Source organism: Phacochoerus africanus, chromosome 9, assembly GCF_016906955.1.
Source record: "Phacochoerus africanus isolate WHEZ1 chromosome 9, ROS_Pafr_v1, whole genome shotgun sequence".
In the NCBI taxonomy this organism is placed as follows: Eukaryota; Metazoa; Chordata; class Mammalia; order Artiodactyla; family Suidae; genus Phacochoerus; species Phacochoerus africanus.
In genome coordinates this window covers 57,557,616-57,571,469 of record NC_062552.1, presented here as the reverse complement: position 1 = coordinate 57,571,469, position 13,854 = coordinate 57,557,616, and the positions used below count along the sequence as shown (strand labels likewise).

The 13,854-nt window shown below is 38.8% G+C and overlaps 1 protein-coding gene and 1 pseudogene across 6 annotated transcripts in view; both read left to right on the top strand.

The window, feature by feature from the left end:
• Window positions 1–13,854, top strand: part of NRG4 (neuregulin 4) — a 131,785-nt gene that overhangs the window by 450 nt on the left and 117,481 nt on the right. For 4 of the 6 annotated variants that reach the window (XR_007136893.1, XM_047794676.1, XM_047794680.1 and 1 more), the window contains exons 1-2: window positions 56–124; window positions 8,811–8,912. The gene's annotated coding sequence lies outside the window, so the exon portion shown is untranslated. Of the gene's footprint in view, window positions 1–55; window positions 125–8,810; window positions 8,913–13,854 lie in introns of those variants that run through there. The other 2 variants (XM_047794677.1, XM_047794678.1) reach the window with 1 other exon arrangement.
• The window catches only part of LOC125136627 (surfeit locus protein 1-like), a 40,958-nt pseudogene continuing 35,490 nt past the window's right edge, over window positions 8,387–13,854 (top strand).

Here is a 13,854-nt window from a genome sequence, read left to right as displayed (position 1 = left end):
GCGGCTGTCTAGGAAACGGCGGCCTCGGGTGGCCGGGCTGGCGGCGGGAGCCGGGCAGGGGGCGGGGGCTGGGGACTCGGCCAGCGCCAGGGCCAGAACGGAGCGCGCCGGCCTCGTGGCTTGGGTGAGGGGCTCGCGGGGCCGGGTCGCGGGGTTTGGGGTGGGGGAGGACCCCTGATCACACACGTTCGGAGAGAGGAGTGGGGTCGCGGAGGGAAAGTCTGAAGGGGAGGCCGGCGGGGCGGGGAAGCAACAAGTGTGGAGGCCGAGGGGGCCCCGCCCGGGGGACTTCGTACAAACAAGAATAGAACCCTCCTCTGGCTTTGGTGCAGCGCTTGGCAGTTTCCAAAGCTTTTTGCCAGTCGTTCGTTACACCCGCACATGGCACGCCGTGAGGGAGCGAACGGCGGGCATTGCCCTCTGCGGTTTGAGGCGTGCAGAGGAAAACATCTCTTTCTGGCCGAGGTCGAAGCAGAGTCAGAGACCCCTGACCCTCAGGTTGTTGTCTGGGAGAAAAATACCTGTCAGGTCCTTCATTTGGTAGTCTTAGCTCAGGACACTTGAGGGATAGTTGTTTCTCATACACCCCCCTCCCCGTTATTACCCTCTTAAAAGCCTTTTTGAATGTTTGTTCACCAAACCTGTCCCCCCTCCCCCGGAATTCTAATACCATTCATGCACTGTTTAGCTACTTATGTATCGTACGTGTATCTGTACTTTATACATAAAAAGAGTAAGATTTCACCCCTTGTAGATAACATCGACCCCGTGGAGAACGCTTGCTTTAGGACCGAGGCTCTTGCTTAGCGGGTGGGGCAAGTGGAGTAAATGAGGACTTTAGATGCTCCCATAAATACTCTCGGTAGGTTAGAGTCCTCACAAACATACCTACAGCTTTAATGTCTGCAGGTACTGCTGTGAGCAATGCAATACAATCACTTAAGCAGCTTCTGGATTCAGAGTAGCTTTTGTTATTTGCAGTCTCAATTCATGCTAAAAGTCGAGCCATTTTCCATTAGGGCCCTGACAGTTTTGTTCAGATGCTTGAAAAGATTGGAAACCCTCCTTAAACGCTAAGTTCCACCGTGAGCTTTGGCTCTGCAGGCAGCCTTGATTTCTGGTTCTCATATGTCTTATAAAATGGGACTTTGTTGTGTTCTTTGTATTTTGGTTAGGCCTGTTTGGTCTCCCAGGAATATCTTAGTCATTCTTGCCTCTTCTCTCACCTCAGCTTTTCTAGCTAAAAGCTGGAAATTGTGAAGTTGAACGACTTCAAAACCCAGGGCACAGAACTGCCCCAGGGCCTTAGGTCATGTTTTTCTTAGATACGGGGATATCTAGATGGGGAATGTGTACCTAATTTTGGCAAGCTGGGAAATAAGTAAAATTCCTTCTTTATGTCCTTCCTCATCTTTCAGTGTTTCTTATTCAACTCTAATGGAATTTCAGAGGAACACAAGGCCCTTGGAGGTGATATTTGTAGAAGCTAGCTAGGATGCCAGGAGATTTTTCTCTTGCATTTAATGTGGAGTGGAGAAGAGAAAGTGAGAATGAGTCAAGACAGCTTGGAAGAGTGGATGGAGTGAGGGGGTATAGTTTTCTTACCGTGGGGGCAACATTTCAACAACACCTGAAAAAGTGTTAAAACAAAAACAAAAACAAAAAAGCCAGTCTTGGCATGGCCTGCTCAAGCTGTTATCTACCCCATTAGCCCCTACTCAGTAGAACTCTAATGATTTGATCAAAATCTTTGGAAAGCATCCAGTTACAATGCTGGTTAAAAGAGTAGGATTTTGAAACTTGCAGACAGAGAAAATGGAACACCACTTTGGTTTACCTGAAATCTTTGTAGTCTAATACAGTTTTTGGATTCAGGTGCAATATTACTTCAAGGGAACTTTTTCCCTACAATACTGTCAATGAAGACCATCTAGAGAGAGAAAGCAAACTATGTGGAAATTGCATAGTATCATCTTTTACCTGTGTCTTTAAGTGTGTTGCTTTTTTTTTTTTTTTTTTGGTAATCAGTTCATGGTAAATGTAGGTGCAACCATTTTATGTGGTAGTGTGAAGTCAAAAATCTCAAAACATATGTAATTTATCAGCTCTATGCTGCTCCCTGGTGGTGAGCATCACTAACCCAAACTAAAATCTTCCCCCTCTTTGATAAATTCTTAGGATGTTGAAAACCCAAATCAGATGTGTAGACAAGATGCTATTCTGCATTCCTCAAACTTTTCCTGCTCTGTTTTTGAATACCCTAAGTCGTAATACCTAGAGGAGGATTATCCCTTGAGGCTGATCAATTTGGAGGAACTGTGAAGATCTCTGGCAGGCCTCCTTAGCTTTTCATAAATGTGTCTGTAAGAGTCTCTTGGGGATACTTGTTTAAAATCAGATTGCAGAGCCCTACCTCAAACCCATTAAAATCTAATCTACAGGCGAGTGGCCTGTTATTTTTATTTTTAACTGCCCCAGGTGATTCTTATCAATAGGAGAGGTTGGGGAATAGTAGACCTATAAATAGAACAGGAGTGGCTTCAGTAAATTGTAGGTGACTAGAGAGAGGGAATTTTGTGAGTGAAGAAACCCCGCAGCAGAAGGAAAATAGGATCTATAAAGCCGGAGTGGAGGAAATTAACTGTAGTTTCAAGGCTTGTGTGTAACTTTCTTGCTAGATAGCTCTGCCTCTAATGTAGCTGTAATTGGCACGCTATCCCAGACCAAAATACCTTTTGAGGTAAGTCAGATTTTCTTTTCGTTAAAAAAGACTGTCTTTTCAAAAGTACCAGAATCATATAATCAGAAAATTTGTGCATGTACACAGCTGCAAGATTATAAGAGGGCAGATTGGAGATTATGTTGATCCTATGAATGTCTGAAAAAGATTGCTATCAGAGTTAGAATTTGTTCTCTTGAGGTAGCTGCTTGGAAAAGTAGAACATAGGATTTGGATGGCACATGATTTGCAAAATTTAAATAACAGCAAGAGATTTTAAGTTGTTAATGGTTATGTAAATGTTAATATTTTAAAACCTCTTCTAAAACCTCTTCTAAATGTTGATTTGTAAAGCAGCCTCACTTATTTGGAACACATAGGGAGAAAGTCAATCTGAGTTAGTGAAAAGCCTGAAAAATGGAATATGTATGTATGACTTTGTGTGATATTTAAAATTTTAAGTATACATAATAACTGCTAATAAATAGCTTTAAAAATCCTGCTGAGATGGCTTCAATGAATAAATATGATTGACTTGTAATTAGCAAAAGTTGGAGTTCCCATTGTGGCGCAGCGGAAACTAATCCCACTAGTATGAAGATGTGGGTTTGATCTCTGGCCTCGCTCAGTGGGTTGGCAGTCTGGCATTGCTGTGAGCTGTGGTGTAGTTCAAAGATTTGGCTCGGATCCTGAGTTGCTATGGCTGTGGTGTAGGCTGGCAGCTGCAGCTCCCATTCGACTCCTAGCCTAGGAACTTCCATATGCCATGGGTGCGGCCCTAAAAAGACAAAAAAAAAAAAGGAAAAAAATGTAATTAGCAAAACTCATGAGCCTACAGTCTATGTGAATAAAACAAAGCACAGGAAAAAAAAAAGTCATGGCTCAGTGGTAACCAGCCCAACTAGTATCCCTGAGAACACAGGCTTGATCCCTGGCCTTGTTCAGCGGGTTAAGGATCTGGCATTGCTGTGAGCTGTTCAAGGCTCAAATCCCTGAGTTGCTGGGCCTGTGGGGTAGGTCGGCAGCTGCAGCTCAGATTCGGCCCCTAGCCTGGGAACTTCATGTGCCACAGTTTTGCTCCCCCTACACCAAAAAAAAAAAAAGGGAGGGCAGCAGCACAGTACTACGCACTGAGCAGGTCCTCAATTAACATTCTTTTTAAAAAGGTTTTCTCATAAGTAGGTTAAATATGCTTAATGCAGCAAGTCCACCTTCAAGGATAGTACCTCAATGGCAGATTTCACCTTGAGCAATGGCGCAGCAAGGGTGGGGCAATGAGGAGTTACTGCTGTGGCTCAGCGATCTGGGTGCAGTGGATTAAAGGTCCGGCTGTTGCTGCAGCTGTGGTATAGGTCACAGCTGTGGCTCAGATTTGATCCCTGGGCCCAGAAATTCCATATGTTGTGAGTGTGGCTGAAAAGAAAAAAAAGAGTAGCGCAATGAGAGCATCACCTTGGGCGTAGGCAACAAAAATTCTCGTCTGTGTGGAATTTAAACCATAATAAACCCACTAAAAGTCTTTCAGATGTTTATCAGTAGTTTTATGTACTAGAAATTTAAACAATGTCAGTGATAAAATATTCCTCCCCGAAAATTTTCTTATGAATCTAAGTTCAAATAATTTCTGTAGTTACTGTAAGTTTTACTGTTGTATTTATACGCTTCAAATTAGTTTTAATTACTGATCCTTTAATAAATATTATATTCTACACAGCAGTTAAATCAGAGAACTCCCTATTATACAGTTGGCCTTCAATGAATTTTTCCAGCTAAATTTATAAACGTTCAGGGTAATTCAAAGCTTTGGGTGCAGTTCATGTCTGCAACCCCTTTGGTCCACATGCCTGCATTTAAATGTAGGTGTTTTTTTTTTTTTTTTTTTTTTTTTTTTTTTGCTTTTTAGGCCCACACACCTGAGGCACATGGAAGTTCCCAGGCTAGGGGTCAAATTGGAGTTGCAGCTGCCAGCCTATACCACAGCCACAGCAACTCAGGATCCTAGCCGAGTCTGCAACCTACACCTCGGCTCTCGGCAATGCAGGATCCCTGACCCACTGAGCGAGGCCAGGGATTGAACCCTCATCCTCATGGATACTAGTGGGATTTGTTTCCACTGCACCACAAGGGGAACTCCATAGATAGTAGATTCTTAATAAACAGTAGTAGCACAGGAACTGTAAGGATGGAGAAACAGAGCTTGATTACTTCAGTGTTATTGTTCTCTGTGATCACTTAGAGTCTTCATTTGCATGTAATATTTCAGAGTGAAACAAAGTGCAAACTTTGAGATGTATTTTTGGCTCATAAGTGCAAATTTTAGTTAATATGTGAAAATTATTCTTTTGAATAATTGAATTCAAAAGATATCTTTGAAATTTAGTATTTTTAAATTGTTTATGTTTTGCTTCAAAACTGAAGAAGAAATCAAGAGAATAGGAACTGTAATGTCATTATTTAGTATTTCCATAGAACAATACATAGATCTAAGATTTTCCTTTTTTTTTCAAAAACATTAATTCTGTTGCATTTTTCCTTTTTTGGTACTCTAGCATTTACTTTATATTGGCATATAAGTGTAGTTAGGTAAAAGGATTTTCACTGTCTCTTTCCTGGCTTTTATTATTTGTTTCATTTCATGATCATTACTGCAGATAATTTTGTCACGTAGAGGAGGGTGTGATTAAAAGAGAAGATTCCTCTGGGTGTCATATTCTGAGTATATGACTGGGCTCAAATGATCACAAAATGAATGGTATTCAAATTAAATGAGCTTTATTATGTGTTTAATGTTTGGAACTTTGCATATACTTTGGCACTCTTTATATATCCAAAATGAAATATCAGTGATTGTATATATATTTTAAAATTTAAAAATGATATAATATTCCAATTCTAGTATAATTAGTCCATTTCATTTTATTTTGGCTTAATTAGGCTATTTTAAAACCTAAGAAGTACTTGTCCATGTGTTATCAGTAGACGCCTAGCAAGTACATGTCCATGTGTTACTGATAGACTCCTAATTACTGACATTTAATAAATGCTTACAATATGTCAGACATCATTCTTTGTGCTTTATGTCTTAATTTTTTCATAACAGCTCTGTTGTGAAGGTGTAGTTATCTTATTTTACAGATGAGGAAACTGAGGCACAGTGGGATTAAGTAATTTGCTCAAGATCAGTCAGCTAATAAGTAGAGGAACCAGGATTCAAACCCAACAGTCTGTTTCAGAGACCTCAAGTTCAACCCTGGTGCCTCACTGCCTCTCGTGTGTACACAAAGTTGTGCCTCAATAAGTTTGAGAAATCATTATATAGTGGGAAAAGCATTCTGGATTGCAGGGTTCCACCTCTAGTTCATTCTTTAACTTTGTAAAAAACAAGTAAATGAATGTCTCTGATTTGGGAGGATTGAGCTTAATACATCTAGAAATTCTCTAAATTTCTTTCTAGTTTAAAATTTTTATGATCCTATGATTATGTTAAGGAGAAAATTTCACTTTTCACTCATCTAACAGACTAAAAATGAACCAGAAAAATAAACTAACATGATTGACTTTGAAGGTAGATAAATTTTTGATATTTTGTAGTAACAAAATTATTCTACTGTTAAACCTTTCGTGTTCACTATTCGTGACTACAGAAAGATCATAAACTTTTTTTAAAATTGAAGTTATAGTTGATTTACAATATTATGTTAGTTTTAGGTATACAGCATAGTGATTTGTTATTTATTTATTTATTTATTTTGCTGATTAGGTATAATTCCCTGTTCTATATAGTAAATCCTTATTGTTTATCTATTTATGGTAGTTTGTATCTGTTAATCCCATACCCCTAATTTATCCTTTATCCCATTTCTTTCCCCTGTGGTAACCATATTTTGTTTTCTATGTGAGTCTGTTTCTGTTTTATATATAGATCCATTTGTATTACTTTTTTAGATTCTACACATAAATGATATCATGTAGTGTTTGTCCTTCTCTGACTTATTTCACTAAGCATAATATTCTCTAGGTCCATCCATGTTGCTGCAAATGACAATATTACATTCTTTCTTATGGCTGAGTGCCATTGTGTGTGTGTGTGTGTGTGTGTGTGTGTGTGTGACAATATTACACTCTTTGTTATGGCTGTGTGCCATTGTGTGTGTGTTTTAAACCAGTCATTTGTTGATGGGCCCTTATGTTACTTCCATGTCTTGCTGTTGTAAATAGTGCTACTGTGAACATTGAAGTTCATGTATCTTTTCAAATTAGAGTTTTTGTTTTTTCCTGGATATATACCCAGGAGTGGAATTTCTAGATCATATGGTAAATCTCTTTTTAGTTTTTTTATGATATTGTTTTCCATTGTGGTTGCACCAGTTTACATTCCCACCAACAGTGTATGAGGATTTCCTTTTTTTCCACATCCTCTCCAGCATTTGTTATTTATAAACTTTTTAATGATGACCATTCTGAGTGAGGTGGTACCTCACTGTAGTTTTGATTTGCATTTTTCTAATAATTAGGGATGCTGAGCATCTTTTCACGTGCCTGTTGGTGGTCTGTATGTCTTCTTTGGAAAAAATATCTATTTAAATCTTTTGCCTATTTTTTTTATTAGATTTTTTTTTGATGTTGAGTTATATGAGCTGTTTGTATCTTTTCGATATTAACACCTCAGTCACATCATTTGCAAATATTTTCTCCCATTCTGTACATAGGTTGTCTTTTTGTTTTAAAAGCTTTTGCACAGCAAAAGAAACTACAGTTTGATTAGGTCCTGTTTATTTTTGCTTTTACTTTTGCATTGGGAGACTGATCTAAGAATATATTGCTACAATTTCTATCAATATTTTGCCTATGTTCTCTTCTAGGAGTTTTATGGTGTCATGTCTTACATTTAGGTCTTTAAACCATTTTGAATTTATTTTTGTGTATGGTGTGAGGGAATGTTCTAATTTCATTGTTTTACATGTATCTCTCCAGCTTTCCAAATACCACTTGTTGAAGAGATTATTTTTTCCATTGTATATTCTGGACTCTTTTGTTGTAGTTTGACCATAGGTGCATGAATGGTTTATTTCTGGACTCTCTATTCTGTTCCATTGATCTGTGTGTCTGTTTTTATGCCCATACCACACTATTTAGATTACTGTTTTTTGTAGTATAGTCTCAAGTCTGGGAGGGTTTTACCTCTAGCTTTGTTCTTTTTTATCCGGATTGCTTTAGCAATTCAGAGTCTTTTGTGGCTCCATATATATTTTAGAATTTGTTCTATTTCTGTGAAAAATGTCTTGGGTAATTTGATGGGGGTCACATTAAATTTGTGGATTGCTTTGGGTAGTATGACCACTTTAACAGTATTAATTCTTCTAATTAATTTATTTGAATCATCTTCAGTTTCCTTTGTTAGTGCTTTATGGTTTCCAGTGAATATGTCTAGAAAGACCATAAACTTCTGAGGGATTGATTATGCATTCTGATAATTGGCTTGATATAAAAATTTGTTATTCATATATGCCACTTTTATATGCTTAGGGTGTTCTGAGCCTTAGTACCATATAAAGTAAAGCTCTTTGGGAAAATGAATTTTGAAAGACAGATCATACTGTACACCACTTTTTCCCCTTCCTTTTCAGGAAGGTTACCATCTTATTGAAATGACAGTCCTTATCCTCCATGCGTATGTTGCATGTAAAATTTTTTCTTGCTGGAAACATAACACAGAAACTAACTTTCATAGTAAAAAAATATATATAATTCCTTGCCATCACCCAAAAGTCTCTGTTTGAAATGATTTTTTTCCTTCCCACCCAATAATGTCTTAATTCAATTCTGTTTTTCTCTTAGTCCAACTTCTGGCCTTTTATTTAGAAATATTAACAGTAAATAGTTTTCCTGGGTCTTAAAAAAAAGGGGGAGAGAGGAGAAATTAAACATGTTAAAGTTTCTACTGCTTGTTATGACATTCTCTGAGGATATCAGTTAGTAAAAGAAAAAGCTCATGAAATTTGTAAGCATATTCTACTTTCTTTCTCTCCACGTGTTACTAAAATTGTTATATACTATTTCCTGTTTTTATTTTTCTTTATGGTGGTTACAGTTTCTATCAAAGCAGAAGAAATAGAGGTGAACTATAAAGTGAGAACCAGTTTCCTCTGTACTCTGAAATCTAGGAGAAAAAACTCACCCAAGGACAGATCAGGTAAGTAATTGTTAATTCATTCTTTCTAATGTTTTGAGGCCATATGTGGAGACATGATTTGTCAATTATAACCATAGATCATTGATTTAATTCAACTAAGAGACAATAAGGGTAGAATCCACAATATGGAAAGTTCTTTAACTTTTATACGGAAGCTTGGGTCTCAGTTGTAATGTTTGAGAGGGCTGAGTGTATAGAACTGTGTTCAGTTATGTGTTAATGATTCATAAAACATTAAAAACAACAAAATTGTAAGCTAAATCTGGTGTATGTAATTTAAAAATAATATGAATAAGGTTAAGAGAGTTTTGGAGAACAAGAGTCTTAAAATTGTTCAAGTGGTTGAGTTTAGGGAAGTGAAGGCTAAGGGACGGTACTTCTTTCCAAGTAGAAGAGATGCTGACTTACTGAGGATGGTACCTGTCCTATTCCCACATCTTTAGAGGAAAAGCAGCAGGAAAAATTTAGCTTAGAAAAGTCAAAGCTTTTGAAATTAAGGATGCTTTTAAGATTAGAAAGATTTACCTTGGAAAGTTGTGGAATCCTCTTGCTGGAAGGTTTTCTAAGTAGCCTGGTCATCTGCCAAGAATAGCTTATGTTTCCATCATAAGGCCTTCTAATTTTATGTTGCCATGGTTTGTTTTGAAAAACATATGGTGATTTATATCTAAGGCAGTATCTAACGTGATATATTTATAATGCTAGACTATGTAAACTAATAGAATTTGACTTTAGGAGTATTATGGAAAATTATTTGAGAAGCAGAGAAGTAGTCATGTGTTTTCTTCAGTTTGTTCCATTGTTGACCATGTGATCATCATTAACATGTATACTTTTTCTGGTCCATATAATACTGTCCAAGTGTATATGTTAATATCAACAGCAATTGAATTGTAGACTCTTAATGAATCACCTCTATCGAGACTAGAGAGAAGGATGGGAGGATAAAATAAAGATAAATGTGTTGGGAGTTCCCATTGTGGCTCAGCAGGTTGCAAATCTGACTAGTATTCATGAGGATGTGGGTTTGATCCCTGGACTTGCTCAGTAGGTTAAGGATCCTGCATTGCTGTGGCAGCTGCAGCATCAATTTGGATTTGACCCCTAGCCTGGGAACTTCGATGTGCCATAGGTACAGCCCTAAAAATTAGCAAAAAAATAAAAAAATAAGTGTTTTCATGGAGTTCCTGTTGTGGCTCAGTGGAAACAAACCCAAAAACTAGTATCCATGAGGATTCAGGTTTGATCCCCGGCCTCACTCAGTGGGTTAAGGATCCAGCATTGCCCCACACTGTGGCATAGATCATAGATGCGGGTTGGATCCTGAGCTGCTGTGGCTGTGTCATAGGCTGGTAGCTAACAGCTCCTATTTGACCCTTAGCCCAGAAACTTCCATATGCCACAGGTACAGCCTTAAAAAAAACAAACAAATAAATGAAGATAAGCGTGTTCAGGTAGGATTGTTGAGGATGGCTCTCTGAAATGTGAGATAAAGTGGAGATTTCAAACAGTGAAGAGCGTACTGCAGTGGGATAATCTGGAAATGGCATTTGGGAGCAAGGAAGAGGCTGTTGCTCACTTCATTGATTCAGAGAAAGAGCAGAAAGTAAGGACTAAATACATTATATTGGAAAAGTTACCTTATGATCTAAGGGAGAACCGTATTTTTATTAAAAGTGAACTGCAGAGAAAATACATTTGGATAAAAAGGTTTATCATCAAATACAAGGACTCTCTAGTAGGTGGGGAACTGAGCAGAATGCTCAGAATGACAGAGCAGAAGCATTGGGTGTGGAATGAGCATGGTTGGAGGAGTTTGAGAGAGTGAAGATGTGATGGTCAGAGGCAAAAGGGAAAAAAGATTTGTGCTGATGGAAGTGAATAAATAAAACAGAAATGAAAGAAGTATTTGCATAGGAAAGTCAAGTAGGTGGAAAGAAAATCAGGGCCATTAGGATAATATTTCTTTGTGAGCAAGGAAATATTAAAGATGATCAGTTGTATATACTAAGGAAAATAGGGAATGGTAGTAAGTCCAGATCTGAGAAGGACACACCCATGTGAAAAATAACCAGGCTGACTGACCCTTTATTTCAAGAAAAGTTTTCTGGAGGAGAGTTCAAAGACGTAATTATATTTAGATATTGATTGTAGAGCTTCTCGCCTCCAAGGACATAGGAAACCTCTAGGAAGATCAGGATCAACACTGAGAGGTTCATGGGATTGGGAAGCACTATGATTCTTCTCCTTTACATTTCTGTGTAGAGCTGTGTGTAGCCTTTTGTAGGAGACGTGCATAATTCAAGATTATTTCTGGCAGCAAAGAATGGAGAGTTTGTTATTGCCATGTGGCTGTAGCCTAAAAGAGTTTATAAATCACTTACCAGCCAGCTTTGAAACTGTGATTCTCGATGAATTATTAATTGGGGGAATTTTGTGTTATTTCATGTTTTGCATATAAAGTGAATCTTTATTATCAAATCATTTTCTGTTTGCGTGAAATGCAACCATATGCTATTAGGTTTTCCAGTGGAGAGTAATGATGATAGCTAACCCTTATTGAGTGCTTCTTATATTCCAGGCACCTCGTATATATAAATGTATTTTACATTCAGACAACTCTTTGAAGGAGGCAGTATTATTCAGTCCCTCATTCCCTCATGCCTCGTGTATAGATGAGGAAACTGGGCACAAAGATTTTTGCCCAATTCTGTGGTAGAATGTTCTAATGCGGAACTAGAATTTGCACTTTAACCTTCTGGCTCCAGAGCACATGTTCTCAACCCCTATGCTACATATCTTTTTATATGTAAAAATTTTGAGTTGAGGGTTGCCGAGAAACTATTATACTTCGAATGGTTGGTAACTTGAATATATTTATAGGTGGCACAATTTACATCAAAGAAAGTAGCTCTTGTGAGCTACTACATGGAATGAAAATTGATTTATTGCTTCTGTTAATGTTTTAAAGAACTTCATGCCAAAACACTCAGCGATGTGAGGGGCTATTCAGTTCCTTGGGCAGGCCCGCTGCTATTCGAAAGACTGGAGTTCCCGGCGTGGCTCAGTGGTAACGAAGCCAGCTAGTGTCCATAAAAATGTGGCTTCGATCTCTGGCCTTGCTCAGTGGGTTACGGATCCAGCATTGCCGTGAGCTGTGATGTAGGTTGCAGATGCGGTTCAGATCCTGCATTGCTGTGGCTGTGGTGTAGGCCGGCAGCTACAGCCCAATTTGACCGCAGTCTGGGATTCTCTGCATGCGTGGGTGCGGCCCTAAAAAAATAATAATAATAAGACAAAAGACTGCATTAGGGAGTTCCCATTGTGGCTTAGTGAGTTGAGAACAGGAGTAATATCCATGAGGGTGCGGGTTTGATCCCTGGCCTTACTCAGCAGGTTAAGAATCTAGTATTGCCACAAGCTGTGGCCTAGGTCACAGACCCGTCTCGGGTCCTGCCTTGCTGTGGCCTAGGTCACAGACCCGTCTTGGATCCTGCCTTGCTGTGGCTGTGGCATAGGCCAGCAGCTGGAGCTCCAACTTAACCCCTAGCCTGGGAACTTCCGTATGCACAGGTGTGGCCCTAAAAAGAAAAAAAAAAAAAAAAAGATTGCATTGGGTGGCATAACCTTAGTGAGTTTACCAGAGTCTAACTCTTTTTGTTTTTTTTTTTAAGAAGCATCTTTATTGAGGTATAATTGAAAAACAACAGACTGCATATGTTTAAATCATACAATTTGGTAGGTTTTAATTCTTGTATACACTCATGAAGCCATCACCAACTCTTAGTTGGTGGTCTGACTCTTTGTCTTGTGGTCTTAGAAATCTGATCTGGTTAGTAAGTGTCCCAGAGAGGATTAAATTAGTCCTCAGCCTAATATGTAAGTCTCACAGATAAATCTCATCAGCCTAATATGAAAGCCAGAATGCAAATTAATTTATTTACAGAGAAATAAAACTGTTATATAAACCAGTTGTACCAGTACGGTGAGGGCATTTTTTTCCAGGTGGTAGATATAGATGGGAAACCAAATCATAATCAAGTGATTTCTTGGTGAACAACAGGCACCATGAATATTTCTCGTTTTGTTTTTTTCCCCACAGTATTTATCTGTTTCATAAATTCCTCAAGGATTTCATCGATAATAGCTGCTATTGGCATATACTGTCTGTCCTTAACTTATAAATAGCCTCTACCCTGTGCCCCTCCACCAGGGGCTCTGCTGCCATAGAAACAGTTGTTAATAAACATGGGTATTTTAGAGAATCTGTGGGTTCAGAATTGAAGGAAGGGAAGAGTCTGTGAAAAGCAGAGTTGTTAAAGGGTGTTAATTTCAGGGATAGACTTGTAAGTAGGATGGGTTTGCCTGAGTAGGGATCTCTTTATCTAAAGAGTATTTCTACAGCATTACCTAAGGGTCTTCCCTCCACTTTGTTACGTTGCTTGAAATATCACCAAATAGAGATTGATTTTTATTTTTCAAGTATCCTCTTAAAACCATATATGTCTATGTGTGGCAGATATTCTTAATGACCTCCCTTTTACCCGTTCGCTATTTCTTACCTTCATTTTGTTAGGGGCAGCAGTGTTCCCAGCTTCAAGCAAAAAGCCCTGACTAGTTGACACCAGTCTTGAAAATCCTATCTCCTTTGCCAGTGATCCTGAAGGGAAGGCTGCTGAGTTCAGGGAGGGCTTTTGCTTTCCTGATAAAGAGAACAGAGGTGGCTGGTCCTCCCCTCTTTCCCCCTCCTTTGTGCCTTAGATGCAAACAGGAAACCTGGTGATGCAACAGCCGTCTTGCAACCATGAGATGACAAATATGAGGGTGAAAAGATGTCCAACAAGCTGAGGACCATGGGGGAGAGGGATTGAAAGGGTCTAGGACATTGCAACAGGTCTTCCAATCTTGGACTGCCTACCTCCAGACTTAACTATGGAGAAGA